Raw genomic sequence first — 15,078 nt, forward strand, 5'->3', positions numbered from 1 at the left:
CTCAAATCTTGAGCTTTAGCCATAATTTAATCATGCTTCCATACCCATATGATATTGATTATGACATTCAAGAAAACTTGATAATCACAAACTATTGAAATTTCTATTGAAAAACCTTAAAATGGATTATCCTATTGATTAGATAACCTAATTGCGTTCTCCATCAGCATCCATACATTTAGGTGTTAGATCAAGTTGGGCAATACTAGTATTTGCACTCTACTTCATCATTCCCTTTTTTGGGTGTTCATTACAACACTTGGCAATGCATACGATCATGAATTTAAATATTGCGGGTTATCTAATGTACGCTCAAATGGCTTTCCAAACTTGTTTTATGCGAAGTGACACAAATAAAACTTTTGTCAAATTTTAAATAGTGGGTTATTGAAGATTTTGAGCCCTTGGTCTTATGAAGTATTCCAAAATTCATGAGACTGATGAGATTAGATTAAAATTAGAGTTAAGTAAGCCATGGATCAATTTCCAATCTCCAATGGTGGTTTTTATCAGCATAGGAGAGTACAAAATCTCTTGTTTATTAGAAAACTTTTTAGGGTTAATTAGTGACTTCAAGTGGTTTTGCTAGAGTGGCCACTAGTTAATCTAACTGCTACACAAAGGCCACCTTTCTCTCTCAACTCTCAAATTTCAAATGCTGAATGAATATGAACCGAAATCATGGTTGAATACAAGAACCTCTATTGAGTTATAGTCAGACACTTCTACCTGGATGGAAACATGTCTTTATTAATTAATGGTGCCTCCATAGTGGAAGCACTCATCATAAATTAAAAATAGTTACTAAGTACCCTACATTTGTCATGATTTTGAAAGGCAAAGAAAGAAAAAGGAGTAGATTCACATAGCTCCAACATTGCAAATGTTTTGAATGTGTTTTATTATCATCACAGAGTTGTTCGATTGATATTAATCAACATTTTTTAGTAAAGAGATAGTAGATTCGATTCTCGCTAATGGTATTGTTGAAATCAGTGACTTCGAGTGGTTTTGCTAGAGTGGCTACTAGTTAATCTAACTACTACACAAAGGCTACCCTTTTCTCTAAAGTCTCAAATTTCAAATGTTGAATGGATATGAGCCGAAATCACGGTCAAATACAAGAACTTCTATATGAAATATGGTCAGACACTTCCACCCGGATGGAAACATGTCTTTATTAATTACTGGTGCCTCCATAGTGGAAGCACTCATCATAAATTAAAAATAGTTCCAAAGTACACTACAGTTGGTCCATGATTTTGAAAGGCAAAGGATTCATGTAACTCCAACATTGCAAATGTTATCCTCATAAAGTTGTTCGATTGATAATAATCAATACTTTTTAGTGAAGAGATTGGGAGTTCAACTCTGTTGATGGTATATATAATATTTTCATTCTCTATATATACAAAATACAAAAAATAAAAAAGTTCAATTTTTTTGCTTGTTTTGTGGTCTTTTAAAACAAATCTATCATTACTAGCTCTCTAATTATTATTATTATTATTATTTTTATTTTTTTACAAAACGGGGTCAAAAGACTCAAAAAACAATACAAATCAAACTAGAGCACAACTCTTGAGACAATCCTCTCTAAGGATCTCTGTCATTTCCTGCGGGGGATCATTGAAAAAGACCAGATCATCTCTTCCAATTAGCCGCCTCTTAGACAACCAATCAACAGCCTTGTTATTTTGACGCCTCACATGACTAAATCTAACACGGCCTCGAGAAGCATATAGGCTTCGAATTTCAGCAACTAATCTTCCCATCGATCCTTGCTCGTTAACTTCTGGTTCCAGTAACCTTATGGCCTTCAGCGAGTCTGATTCTATTTGGAGTGGCTATGCTCCCATATCCAACGCTACCTTTACCCCTTCTTTGATTGCGCGCAGTTCCGCCTCTACTACATGGCATAGAGGAATCTTGATAGCAAATCCTCCTCTGAACAGGCCTTCTTGATCCCGAATCACCCCAGCTAATTGAGCGTAGCATTCCTTCACTTTCATAGCACCATCCGTGTTGCACTTAAACCATCCTCTTCTAGGGCATGTCCACCCTAAAACTTCCAATTCTTTACTTGGATCAAGAACAGGGCTTCGGCATGTTGTCCAAGCTTCCTTATTGGCTCGATAAAATTTTTCGATAATGAGCATACCATTCCCTGGTCTGGAAAAATCTACTTCATGGATATCTCGATTTCGCCATCCCCAAAGAAATTGTAGGGTACACACAAATCGCTCAGGCCAATCGTTGCTCCATTTGGCAGCAAACCCACAGATATTGGCATAGATCCATATTTGATTTCGTGGTTTAACCATACGTTTCCAAATGCTTCTTGCAAAGCAACAATCCCTAAATACATGTAATACATCTTCCACTTCTGTCATGCAAAGATTGCATTTATCATTATCTTGAAGATGCAAGTGGCGCTTTCTAGCATTAGTCATCAACCTATTCTTTACAACTAGCCAAAAGAAACTGCAAAATCGGTTTGGAAGATGAAGTTTCCAAGAAGTATTCCAAAATTTTTCATCGAATATTCCCATATCTACAGCTGGTTCGTTTTTTATCAATGTCTCATATGCAGAGTGTATCGAAAAAGTACCTTCAGTGGATGGGATCCAAGACATCACATCAGATCCATTGTTACTAGAGGGAAGTGGGATATCCTTCAGATTGGTGTACAATTATTACATCTAAAGATCTATAGGTACTTTTATAATTACATCTAATCTCTATTATTATAATTAACAATGACACATTATTGATGTACAATTATTAGACGTCTTTGTTTAGCTTGCTTTGATCAAACTTTTGTTTTCCTTGTTTAATATAGGAAGAATAAAAGATAGAACACTCCCGTTAGATGATGATCTTATCCGATATTCTTATTTTGCTCAAACTAATAAACTTAGTCATTATAATATAAACAATATTACTTGCCTTCCCTTTTAGTTGACCAAATGACACTTGAACCCCCTATTAGTTGGGTGGTATTACTTATTTCTTCTCTTAGCTAGCAAAGGTATCAAACACGCCCCCCTCTTGTAATTTTTTCAATTAAGTTCTACTTTTATCTTTGAATATTTTTCTAAAATCCTAAACTATTCTTAACAGAAAGATCTCTAAGTTTAAACCTCAAAGTTTCTTGCATTACTCTAGTAATTAAAAACATAAATTACCCTTAATTAATATTATATTGAAATCCCAATTACACTTAATTACCTTAGTAGCTAAACCCTAAATTATTTTGAATAATTTTTATTCTTAAAACCCCAAAATACCCCTAAAAAAGACTTTTAGATTTTTTATTAATTTCTTTTTTTAGGGTAATTTAGGATTTTAAATGCTAAGGTAATTGAGGGTAATGTTGAATTTCAACGATAATATTAATTTATCATTTTAACTATTAAGGTAATTGAGGACATTTTGATGTTTAAATTAAAACATTTTTTCTTAACAGTAGTTTGGGATTTAAAAAAAAAATTAACGATAAAAATAAAACTTAACTAAAAATGTTTATAAAGATAAAATGTTTGATACCTTTACTAGGTAAAATGAGAGGTAAGTGATTTTATCCAATTAAGAGGGGGTCCAAGCGTCATTAGTTAGCTAAGAAGGAAGGTAAGTGATATTTACTCCAAAATTATTGAAGTTTGTTGTCAAAACTCGAGATTTAAGTTAAGATGTAAGTCTATCATGCGGGCTTATTCTTTTATTTTTTTTTTTTTTTACTTTTTATTTGGAACCAAATATCAAGTTGTCTACTCATCCATGACAAAGCAAAGCAAAGAGTTAGGAGGTAACATCCCTACATCATATTAATAGTTTTTTGAAAGCTCATCTCTTAGCTGGGGTTTCATGTCATTGATATAATCCTTTAAAACAAATTTTACAAAATAGTTGTATAACCTTTTTGGAAGAAGGGTACAAAGTGTTAAGAGTTAAAAAAATATTAATAAATAAACTCGATGTAGCTGAAGTGGGGATGTTTAGATAGATGAATGACAAAATTAAGAAAAATAAAGTAAAGAATAATATATTAAAACTAATTTAAAAGTAGTTGTGAATTTTGTGATACTTGATAAGTTACCAAGGATTTAAAAGTTGCTATTGAAAATAATAACTTAATTCAAATTGAAGGAATTAAAAGAGTTAGGAATAGACTTAAAATTGAATTAGAAGTAATGTTAGAAAAAAAGATATCTATAACCCAGCCTTATATCCAATATATCTCAAATAGAATTGATTGGAAGACAACTTATATCCATGACCCCATTTAATTAGGATAAAATTGAATTATTGTTATTGGATACAAGACATATTAAGTCAACGTGTTGTGGATAAATTATCCAGCACCGGCTCTCGTTAGACCAACTGGTGTTTTAGATCAAATACGGGATCGAACTATATGCCAGGTAAGGATCTAATCATGACCATCGATTTCATAGCGCTTGATTGACGGCTCAGAGAAAACCTAGTCAGTAAAGAAAATCTATAAATAGAGCTCAAACATAAGTAGAAGGTAACACTCTCATTCACTCAAAACCCTACTGATAGTAATTACCGAACTTCTCACGATTCCCTCACTGTCCTGACGATAGTTGCTTCCTACTAGGAAGTTTCGTCTTTCGCTAGATTCGGGAGGGAGTTCATGGCCAGTAACTTCCAAAGCGGCGCTCTCCTGATTGTTTAGATCAGGTTAGAATGGCCCCTGATTATGGTCTAATCAGGGCGAAAGATGTGAACCCGGTCGAGATATGTTCGGTGCAATTTTCCTCATATCATCTGCATTTTCCCATTCTCTGATATTCGAAAAACTTAGAGCTCACTTGAGCTTTGCAACCACAATCCTTCGTTCTAATTGTTCTTCAGCAATCTTGTAGGTGTGAGTGGATCCAACATCAGATCAAGCTAGATCTAAACCGATTGGTGTGATTTGTAGTCTATAATCCTGATAAATTCTGCACCAACAAAACTAATTATTCTTTAACAATGTAAGCAAACCCATGCATTTCACGTAATAATTGGATTTTCAAACTTTTGATTTGCCAATTAAAAGGAAAAAAGAAAAATTCAATTTGATTGAAACTCCATATGCAATTAAAGGACCTTGGGATTTTCTTGTCCAGAAAATTTTCTTTTCACCCAATTTTAAATGTGAACTAAAGGCTTTTTTAAGTAAAGTTATCACAGAAGAGTTAGCACTTCTATGATAATAAATAAAATAATAAATAAATTTCTCTTTATGATAAAAAAAATAAAATAATAAATATTTTATACTTTTCTCTTTTTTAATTTATAATAAATTATATAACATCAAGATCAAATCATTAAAAAGTTAAAACACCCACGCTCCAAGTAAAGCAAAACATCTTACCCAAAAAAAAAAACACAAATACACCAAAATCAAAAAACATCTGGTTGTCACCAAATGACTAAAAGTCAAAAAGTAATTAATTAGGTGAAACACACGATTAAAGTTTAATTGTTTTTTATGGGGGAGGGGACGTGGTTGCAGCTGCTGCATGCAGCCAAAGGTCGATATTGTGCCTCATGAACAAGAAATTATTTAATATTATTAAATCAAATAATGGAGATATAGATATAAATTATTTTTTTATGAAAGGATTTATTATTTATACACAAAGGTTTATTATTATAAATTTGCAAAAACAGATTCTTAAATCTACCCAACTCTAAGAATCAACCATTCCCTCCCTACCCAAGGAAGAACAACCACTCATCTAATATTAAATGGTTAACTTCAAGAATCAATAATTCTCCTATTTGATGAATTTGATATTTCAAGAATCAGCTTTTGCAAAAATGATGAATAGTTTCTGTTGCAATTCTTACAAATAAAGGAATTATAGAAGCCAAGATAAAAACCATTCTCTAAAATGAAGAATTGAGATCTGCATCCAAAAAAGAATGCTATAAACTACTAGTATAGTTCATACTTAAAAAGCTCAATAGGATCATATAATGGATTTTTCAAGCCCTAATTCGTAGAAGTGATGATAAAAACCATTCCCTACAATGATGAACCAAAATCTGCATCCAGAAGAGAATGTTGTAAATTATAAGCTACTTAATATACTTCATAGTTAAAAAGCCCAATAGAACCAAGCCCTAATTCGACGAGGAGATTAGGGTTTCTGAAGAGCCCTCGACCCATAAAGCCCAAAAGTTGATTATTCAAGAATCGAATTAATGTTTGAAAAATCAAACTCGACAAATACTAATCCATGACTAGGTCATAGGAGAATTATTGATTCTTGAAGCTAACCATTTGAGAGAAAGAAATGATAGTGGAGTTGGAAGAAGAAGAAGAAGATGGGTTGTTGTTTTTCCTTGGATAGAGACTCGTTGATTCTTAGAGTTAGGTAGATGTAGGGATTTGTTTTTGCAAATTTTCTAAATAATAAATCCTTATGAATGTAAAAATAGAAAGTTTATTTACATCTGTACCCCAACTACTCGATTTAACACCGTCAGATGGTTTCTTGTAATTGTGGCGCAATATCAACCGTTGCATATTGCAGCTATTGCAGCAAACAAAAATTTGTCTGGATCACCTTCCTGTCATGGGAGTTTTTTTAACCACAAAATACGGTAGAGTCCACGACTGAATATTGACAAAATAAATAAGAAGTGAGACCTTCAGTAGGTCCATCATGGATTTTACCTCTATTTTGTCCAAGAGAAGCATCAAGAGAGCACATACTTCTCCCTTGATAGGGAGGTGATTTAGCTTTCAAACTTTTTTTTTGTGAGGGGTTAGGGGGTGGCAAGGAGAGGATAATTATTTTATATATAGGATCCTAAGAAGGTTTGAATTAAAAAAAAAATCTAATATTTTCAGTCTTTTTAAGGCTTCAAGCACAACAATAGACTAAATTGTACATAGGTAATCTACTTCATTCTTCTATTATTTGAAACAAACTAATATCACACTTTCGAGGTTCATCGTAGATTCTTCCAATGACAAAAAATAAAGGATGATTACTATTGTTCTGTTGTATAATAGCTTAATTATTATTTTATTTTCTATATCTTTCTAAATTATTAAACTAACTTTGGACTATATCTATAGTTACTATTGCCCCTTACCATTAAACTCTATTAGTTAAGTGTATAATATGATAGTTTTTATTTATTTAAAAGTCCTAAAATAACCTTAAGATTTTATATTATTTATTTACACTTTATATTAAATTACATTACTACCCCCGTAATTAAGAAAATATTAACCCTAATTAAACAACTTTCTCCTCTAATCAAAATAAAGAGAGAAAAGAGAAAGAAAGAAAGAAAAAAAAATCAGTCTTCTTTTGTTACCTTGTCTCCCACCCCCCAAAAAAAAAAAAAAAAAAGGGTTTTTCTTCCTTTTCCTCTCAATAACCCTCAACTCACCTCCTTCCTCTCCCTATACAAAATTCAAAGTCGAGATTCAAAATATAAGGAAACAAAGAAAATGGTAACTCCTTACTTTTTAGCTGCAATTTGGTGGTATTTTATTTTATTTTTTCTTTAATTTCTAATTTGATGTTATCAACTGTAGGAAGTTCCTACTTCCAATAGGTTTTTATTTATTTATCATCTATTTTGATTTTACCAATTTTGGGAAGTTCCTATAGCTAATGAAATTCTTTTTTTAAGGAATAAAAAATGATAAGAATACAAGTGTAAAATTGGTATATAATTATATATTTTTAAATGAGGATAATATTGTCATTTGACTTCCTAGTTCAAGATTGGAAAAATAGACATTAAATATTCAATTGTACCGGTTTTCAGACACTACTAGAATTGAAGGAGGCAATAGTAATTTTACAAAGAGGAAGGTCTTTTTACTAATCAAATTAAAGCATACGGGGTAACAATAATTGTTACACCCCATTTGAGGGTATTGGATCCACTCCGATTACCCGTGGATGTGATCCACAGCTGCAACATCGATTACAACGCAAAATAATAGATAATGGATACAAAACCATAATCAATAGCAAAGAGTAATAAATCCATCAATAAATGAAAGTAATAAATCTCCAGGTGAAAAGAAATGAATAATCCAATTAACGTTTACAATCCGTTCCATATATTTCTTCAAAGGTCACGGTAACGTTTAGCTAGGCAAACAGACATATAAATTATCCCAATTAAAGCCACCACACTCTCCTAGGCAATCTCTCAATGTTCAGAAGGATTGGACTTTGTAAGAGCAGTCCAAATAGGGGCATGAGTCTCTGTGTACCTTGGAGTTCTCTCTTGTTGGTTGATTGTACTGTTCTGCCGGCATTGAACTCTTTGGAAAAATGGTTCCATCATGACCTACAAAGTAATTTGAAGAAAACAAAGAATCCATAAGGGTAGCTTCCAAAGAACTCAGTAAAGTAAACAATTCACATATACTAGAATAACATGAGATGCAGAAATGCAAATATGCATTGATACTCTAAGTATGCAACTAGTAAGCTAACCATATATCTGTCTCTATCTAGGTAGACATGCATTAAGATGTACACTATGCTCCTTTGGGTAGTCTCACATAGACCTCTTAAGGCATCCAACTGACTTTTGAGTGTCATGATTGAGGTATAGGATAAAAGTCCAATCCAACCATGGTTAAGAGTTATACGGCCACTCTCTAATCACAACCATTGATATAAATTTGGCAAGTGTCAGGGATATCCTAGCTCAATGCAAGGTCATAAAAGTAACATACTACATGTAGTATGGCTAGATATCTTTCCTCATGCTAAGTGCCCTTTTAGTCCAATATCCTTATCCACTTAGGAGTTTCTAAATCTTCACGAGATGGTATCGATTATTGGATTTAGTACCCCGAAACCCTATGGTCATCCACATATGATAGGGCAAATGCCTCTCATGTTTCCTTATGAGATGGTTACCTACTATTGGACACCCATGAATCCAACCCTCATCACATGCGATGCTACCATGAATGATACATCAGTAGGCCTGTGTCTCCTCACAAGATGGTTACCGACTATTGGACACCCATGAACCCAACCCTTATCAAAAGCAATGTTACCATGAATGGTACACCAGTAGGCCTGTGTTTCCTCACAAGATGGTTATCGACTATTGGATGTCCATCATTGTTCTACTGCTATCACGGGTCACTAGACTTCAATTCTCATGCCGAATGAGTAGTAGCATGTACTTGGGAGGCCTAACCATATATTCAGACATCCAAATATGCACCAACAGTAGCTATATGCAGTACTAAAAGCACCAAGAGCAATGGCCTAGACCACAACCCCTAATGTATGATAGTAGGTATACAAACCCATGCATTCCCAAGCCAAAGTCACACATTCTAACATATCACATCAAGTAACTAAGTAAAGAATAGCAGTAGGTAACCATGGTCATTATACACAAGGTAGACACACTTAAATAGTACATTACAATATACTAAAGTGACAAGAACATACTTAGAATAAATAAAAGAGATAGTATACCAATCAACCAAGTATAAGTGTGATTGTTCCCTTTCCTTTTATATGAATTGGTTTCACCTAAACCAATACTTTAACAGATTTTAGTAGGTCCTATAAACATGTTCAAACAATTACATTCATTTTTAGAATCAATCTAGCCAAATCAAACTTCAAAGCAAAGTCAGAAAGTGAGCTGGTTGGTTTACAAATTTTGGGGGGGGGGGGTTTAGTCAAATTTTGCCCCCCAACTTTGGGGGTATTTGAAGTGATTTTTTGTCAAATTTGTGTATAGCCTAAGTTGCTTAACTAGTAAATTATTATGGTTGTAAATTCCTAATTAGTATGATTAAATTATGAAACATTCAAGAATGCAAGAAATACTCCTCATTTCTACCATGATTCTCCATATCACCACCTTCATGACATTTTCACACCTCATCCTTCCATTTCTATCAAGATTCACCTGATCACCATCCTCATCAGGGGCAGACCCAGGATGGAATATTGGGGGGGGGCGAAGAGTGAAAGCCAGATAACCTTCCGGTTGAAGAAGCACTAACTTTTTTTCCACGTATATTTGAAAATTGGTAAATTATTGATAATGAAAAAATATAGGTAAAATTAAAGCAACAATATAAGAAAATATATACACGTGACTTCAACCCTAAAAAGCTAGATGCAAGCCAAAATTTTCTTTGGTAAGAGATGTAAACCAAATTTTATTTTTTTAGGTAAGAGATGCAAACCAATGATAGTTAGTTAAAAAACATTTTATTCACAATACAAAATCAAATAACAAAAACTGCAAAAGAAATAAAGAAACATAAAATATAAAGTCAAATAAAAAAATAACAAAAAAAAAAAAAAAAAAAAAGAAAAGGAGAAACGATAAATAAATTGAAAAATAGAAAGAGTATTTAATTGTATAATAGATCTTTTTTCATATTTTCTTAACCCACGCTTATAGAAAGGGAAAAGAATAAATAGAAAGAAAAGAGGAGAGAGGAGAGAAGAGAATAAATAGGGATTGAAGAGTTAGTTTCTTATGACATTTTGATTTTTGAAAACCTAATAAGATTTTTTTTCAAAAATTTCCTTTAACCCACGTTTATGGAAACAGAGAGAATAAATAGGAAGAAAAGATAAAAGAAAAGAGAGGGGAGAATAAATAGGGATTAAATAATTAGTTTTTAATCAAGAATGAAATTTATATCCATCATTTTACCTTTAAAAATTGTTCTCGATATGGGGGGGCAAACAGCAACATTTCACATGTCGAAAGAGAAAAAACTGGCAAAATTAAAGGAATTAAGGGAATTTATATAAAAATTTAAAAAATCCAGGGGCCATGGCCCCGGCCCCCTTCATAGGTCCGCCCCTGATTCTCATCACATTATTCTTCTACCTCATCTTTCCATATCAAGCAAGATCCTCCAATTGCCACTTTCATCACATAATTACCCTTCCAATTCACTTGTCCTATCATGTTTTATTTTGTAACATTGTGTAAAACATTATGATTGGACATTCCTAACTAGTAGGAGTTTATTAGGAAACATCCAAGAATGTAAAAAGATTGAGAGATAAACTTCGAAAAAGCCTAAATATTGTCGTTGAAATTTGATTACAAATGACGATATGTCACCAAATTTATTGCAATCAAATGGATAATCAATGAATATTATTGATATTTTGAAAATCTCGTTTTTGTCCCCATTTTGTTTTGCTATCTACCGAAATGGTTAAATATTCGCCATGTTATTTCTTTCGATGATATAATGTAGAGTTGTTAATTATAGGACTTTTTGTTAATTTTGTTATTTCAGACAAGTAGCGATATTTTTTGGAGATTGAAACCGAAACTAACATTGTTTCTATGAAATATTGGCAATATTTCGCTGAAATCGTCGATATATTACCCGATTTTACAATTTCTCATGAAATATTATAATATTTTATAAAAGGATAATTACTGTGTTTGATTTTATTACTAAAAAACCCGTGCTTGGGTTCCCCTCAGGTGTTAAGTTGTCGTTAATTTTGAATATGTAATGTCTAATTTGCCCTTCATGAAAATTAAGAAATCAAAAGATGATATTACCTCATTTATAAAAGCCGTATTAAATGTCAATTTTACCCTAAACTTTATTTATTTTGAATTAATAAAATGGGCAAAATTCAAATCCAATAAACTTCATTTATTTTGAAAATATTTTAAGTGATATTTAGTTTTCAATTTGAGTTGAATTTGATTTTCCTTCCTTTTCGGTTTCTATTTGACTTTTATTCAATCATTCTTTTTTTTTTTTTTTATTTATATATTTTTAAGAATAACGGTTGTGATTGACTTTTTTTTCTCCACGGTTAATTAAAGGTACTTCGGTTTTGGGTTTTGAGAAAATATAAAGTTGCCACATTTTTTTTTAACGGTGGGCAGCATTTTGATAGGTGGCTTTTACAAAAGTGAGCACATTTTAAGGTGGTTTCAAGTAGTGTAATTAGTGGGACCTGCTAGCTTTCATCACTTCATTTTGAGTCCTCTGACTTTGTCTCACACGGTGGGTAATTAGAGTCTGGATCAGCGACGCTTCCTAACCACAAACATTAGTGGGCCCACGGTGAAAAACATATTTTAGAAAAAATAAAAAAAAAAGTTTTTTTTTCAACAGTGGAACCCACTGGTTTTTGTGGTCAGGAAGCCATGGGGGCTGTGCTCCCCTGATGGGGAGAAGATCCTGATTGGGGTAATTATTACACTTCTTGAAACCCAAACCCAACTTTAAATCTCTACCATTGAATTTTTTTTGCATATCATTAAAATGTTTCGTCACTTAAAACGATAATTAGAGGAAATGATTACTTGAGCTGAAAACTTAGAGGGCGAATTTCGTCCAATATTTCGGTGAAAATTTGTTGTTTATCTTGTTTGGGCAAATGGCGAAATGACGAACTTTGCCGACACCTTGCCCCAGTCTCTTAATATCTTTCACAATTGGCAAACAAGCTGGGGTGGGCATAAGAGGGGATATGACCTAATTGAATAATTCCAACAGTCTGCTTCAAATACTGCTTCTGAATATCCTCTTGCAGAGCATATGACACAGCAAACCCTAGAATGGCTCTCCCACATTTTAAAAATTGATTTGGCCTGGTGTCATATTCATTTGGTTATGCATGACGTTTCAAGACTTTCAACAAAAACAATAATCATGTTAGAATTCACTGAGTTGAAAATGAAAAGCCAACCTACTATGGAACCCATGGAGTTATGCCTTGTATTTATTTCTGAACAAGAAGACATATCTGCTACTTTAAACATGTTTACCACGTAAACACTCAACTATGCTTCATTTGTCTTCTTTAGGGCTTAGGCACTTTTCTTCCTTACCCACCTTCCTCTTTGTTTCAAGTGTTCTGGCAGTATTTGCAGGAACTATTCCTCTATCGGAGGGTGAGAGTTTTCTGGGTTGATGATTTTGATGAGTATTGAGATGGTGAGGAGAAGCTTTAACAAGAGGCGTATCAGGAAGCTTTGGCGGCGGATCACATCAGGTGTAGCTGTCAAGAAACGCAGCTTCATCAGATCCTCCACGTCTCTTTTTTTTTTATGGGCACTTGGTTGCTTTACTGGGTTTCTGCTCTGTGATGAAAATGTCATTAGCAGAATGAGATTTTCTTGGCCACAAACTTCAACATCTGGAACTGTATAAAAGCATAGCTTCACAACTGGACGACTAGAAAGATATATATTTGTTTTCAACTACCCATTACAACTCTCTCTCTTGTTCTTCCTAACTTAATTTTAGAAACCCTAAATAATCATAGTTAACAACTCATGTTAAAAGCTTGATGTTTTTAAAGAGACAACCTCGGATTAGAGAAAAAAAAAAAGGATTATACCTTATAAGGTTTAAATGTTTTACCAAGAAAAGCGAATATAAATGCACTTGGTTTTGTTTTTTTTTTTTGACAACATCTACTGCATTGATATCATGTATGAGACAAAATTAGTTTTCATATTAATTCTAAAGTAGAAAATAATTAGATCATTTACAAATAAGTAAGTAAATTAATCATTAATTCTATCTCTCAGCCACATTAAAGAAAGAGAAGGCATAAAAAATCTTAAAAGAAAATCAATGTGATAAACTAATGTATAAGATAAAACTTGAATGTGAAGGCACAAAAATCTTAAAAGAAAATCAATGTGATAAACTAATGTAGTAATGTTAAAATAAAAGTGCAAGTTTAATCTTGATTTCTTAAACTATATTGTCCAACTTGAGTTCAAATAGGATTAGTCTTCAAAATTTCAACCCTAAAGGCAAATTAGGGTTCCGTCATGAAACCGTTAGATTAGTATTAAGATCAAGGGTAGTAAGTCATAATTGAGCTTTAATTTCACTAATCCTCATGGTATAGTGTGTCGGTGATATATTGCCAAAACACGGGGATACATTGCCATGTCACTAGGGGACGACACAACTCCCCCGAGCGACATGACTTATACAAAAAGTTAACGATATATCGAAAAATCAACGATATATCGTAAGAAGTCGATTTTTCGGCGATATAACGCCAAATTCACCATATTTAATAAAGATTCATTCGGTTTTTCACCAATTTTTCGTTTGATTTTTGCCAAAGTGACTTAGGACCTCTACAGGCTCCGGGGGCGTTGCTCCCACACCCCCTAGGGCGGCCTCCTCGAACCCCAGCCCGCTCACCGAGGAGCGGAACCCCATGTCCGTCGGCAACAAAATGTGAAGCATGAGCCATACTCAACATAATTGTATAATGAATTGTAAACTTTAGTATATCTATTCACTAGTTGTGTATTTGTGTTTTTTTTGCATGTTTACATTAGTTTATATGAATTTCCCAAACTTCTAGTTTTGCCCGCATATAGCCGAACATGTGTCAATAAAAAACTTTAGATTAAGTGATGTTTCATACCAAAATAATGTTCTCAATATGTTTATTAGCATCAAAATAGGTTACACAACAAAACTCAAGTCGAAATGATCCTAAACACCCTCCGAAATCAGGGGTCGAATTTTCATTGACACCATGCAAAAAATCGCCAACATGTCGGCGAAATGTCGGACCTTGCTAATACTATCAAAAGAAATAATAAAATCTTTTTAACTCTACATGGCAATGTCCTAGTTAGGGGTGTCAATTTATAGCCCAAACCGTTAAAACCGAACCACACCGGCCTGTTAAAACCCGAACCGGCCCAAACCGAACCTTAATGGGCCATAATTGGGCTGAGGGTTGTGGAGTCCGCACCAACTCGAAACCAAACCGCAACTCATTATAACCCGTTTACAACCCGTTTTGTAATTTTACATTAAATAGTATTTGAATCATTATATTACCATTAGGTAGTTTGTATAGATAATTAAAAAAAATTAAGAATGAACTCAAAGATCAAATAGTCATTTTACTACTTAATATCTATGTTCTTGATTTCTATAGAATGGGTGGTTTTTTTTAATGGAAATTGAGCAATAGAAACTTTGCTTTCCATATAAATATTTGCTTTTGTTGTAAGATGCTCAATTGTTTCTTCTTGTTTTTTTTTCTTACACACCAT

This window comes from Hakea prostrata, chromosome 8, assembly GCF_041222555.1.
Source record: "Hakea prostrata isolate BN-2017 chromosome 8, UWA_Hpros_2, whole genome shotgun sequence".
NCBI classification, from domain to species: Eukaryota; Viridiplantae; Streptophyta; class Magnoliopsida; order Proteales; family Proteaceae; genus Hakea; species Hakea prostrata.